The sequence below is a fragment of the Bos grunniens genome, chromosome 3 (assembly GCF_055505025.1).
Source record: "Bos grunniens cultivar Pamir isolate PY7600 chromosome 3, Bosgru_T2T1.0, whole genome shotgun sequence".
Lineage (NCBI taxonomy): Eukaryota > Metazoa > Chordata > Mammalia > Artiodactyla > Bovidae > Bos > Bos grunniens.
The window spans coordinates 92,900,468-92,902,626 of record NC_141167.1 but is presented as its reverse complement, the minus strand read 5'-3'; the positions used below and the strand labels follow the sequence as shown (position 1 = coordinate 92,902,626).

Genomic DNA, 2,159 nt, shown 5'->3' with positions numbered 1-2,159 from the left:
TGCTCATATGTTTCACTGATATCATTTAATAAGCACAAATGAGGAAATTTCTTGAAATTTATTCTTTTCATTGTGTCACTCAATACACAGCTGGCCTCTATTTATAGATACATGCCATTAAAAATATATTAATGTTGCTATATTATCAATTTTAAAAAATCTAAAAAGTTACAAATCTAACCCACTTCTTTGCTGTGTAACTAGGAAGATCATTAGGGAAGGTTTTTTGAGAAAGTGACATCCAAAGCAACACCTAAAGGATGAGGAAAAGCTAGTCATAGGACAAGTTGAGGGATGAGTGTTTTAGGGGGAACAACACACAGTTAGTTGTGTGTTGGTTTGTGTAACATCTGAAGAAGGCCAGTGTGGTAAATGGTGACAGAAGACATGAACAGAACAAAATGAGACTGGAGAGAAATTAAAACCAGATTATAACAGCCTTAAGAGAGAAGTCTGAATTTTTTTTTTTATACCAATCACTTACATTTATTTCAGGACATAATATACTATTTAGACCCAAGGACAGTGCTAAATCATAACTCTGTTAAATACCTACAGGATATTTCATTTTTGCGAAGATAGGTCCTTAAAAACTGGACAGATTAATAATATAACAAATATCAAAATCAGATGAAAAATACGTTATTGCTCTCATTCACTCTGTCCTAATGTTAAAGATGTTACAAAGATATACAGATTATCATCATGCTGTTCTTTTGGGAGCCTATATTCAAGCTGATAATAAGGTGTTGTCAAAGGGATCTTTCTCTGATTTTTGCAAAGAAAAACAGCCCAAATTGTATTCTTAATGCTACGTGATTTAACTGTATCATGCTTGGCACATGGTATTATTTCGCCTACTGGAGCAAGTTCTCATTTTCTCAAAGCCTTCCCCCCAGCTTTTCTAGAAATAAAGCTTAAATATCATTTATTTCAAGCTTTCAGAATAAAGTTAACCTCATTTATACAGGTACCAGGTTGGTGTACTCATATATATCTTTTCCAATTGCAGGCTAAGCAAAGGCATGCATTTAGAACCGTATTAATATATTAAAGCGAAAGACAAACCAACTTAATGTCAAGAGAAACTGTGACCTTCCATGTAGTGTGTGATAGAGAAACACTGATTCTGACACATTGTCTTATTTTATTCAAATAGCAGTCTGCTCACACGTGGTCCAAGAACACTTGAATAATAAAGCAAATATAATCACACGTTAAAAATTGGTCTTCAAACATCATAGCCCATGATGCCACGCTTGCCTATGATCTCGCCAACATAAAACCACATCCACACCTCAGTGGCCACCAAACCATTCAGTAGAGCTTCCTTAACAGTGAGCTGTTTGAAGCTACCGGTTTTAGCACTGTTGATAATTTTTGTCAAGCTCTGAATTGCTGTAGGGATCTCAGCAGGGGTTGGAGGAACCAGCTCAACCTTGGCATAGTACCAAAATGTGGCCATTCTAAGGCTTCAAGTAAGTCACAGCAGCGTTGACCAGCGCCGGGGCCTTTTCCGCGAGGTTACGGACAAACTGGGCCATGGTCCTAGGACGGAGAGCCCGTCGCCCCGACTGGCCGGCTGAATGTCACCCGCCTGGAGAAGTCTGAATTTTATTCTGGGCATAATGAGAAATCACTAAAGGATTTTAAGCAGAAAAGACACCATCTAAAGTATATTTTTTGTTTTGTTTTCTTTTGATGTTTTGTTTTTAATTGACATTTTCATTGAGATCATTGTAGATTTACTTGCAGTTTTAAGAAATAATACAGATAGAGCATGTGCTTAATTTAGTTTCCCCCAGTGATAACAATTTGTAAAACTAGTATAATGTAGCTACCAATATAGGGGCATTGACAAAAAACACCTTATTCAGAGCTCCCCAATTTTATCTATACTTATTTACACATATGAATTAAATTCTGTACAATTTTATCACTTGTAGGTTCACGAACCCATCACACAATCAAGATTCTGAATAATTCCAATATTAGGAATCCCTCAAGTCACCCTATTTTAACCACACCCACCTCCCTCTTCCATCTCCCCATTCTCAACTTCTGGCAACCACTAATTTGTCCCCGATTTCTAAAAATTTGTCTTTTCAAGATGTTATATAATTGATCATATATTGTGTAACCTTTTTTATTAATTTATT

The 2,159-nt window shown here is 36.0% G+C and overlaps 1 pseudogene across 1 annotated transcript; it reads right to left on the bottom strand.

Moving 5' to 3' along the window:
- Positions 1-458: 458 nt before the first annotated feature.
- Positions 459-1,595, bottom strand: LOC147376117 (ATP synthase F(0) complex subunit g, mitochondrial pseudogene; annotated as a pseudogene). Its single transcript, XR_015160760.1, has one exon. The product of XR_015160760.1 is annotated as an ATP synthase F(0) complex subunit g, mitochondrial pseudogene (transcript).
- Between the last annotated feature and the right edge of the window lie 564 nt (positions 1,596-2,159).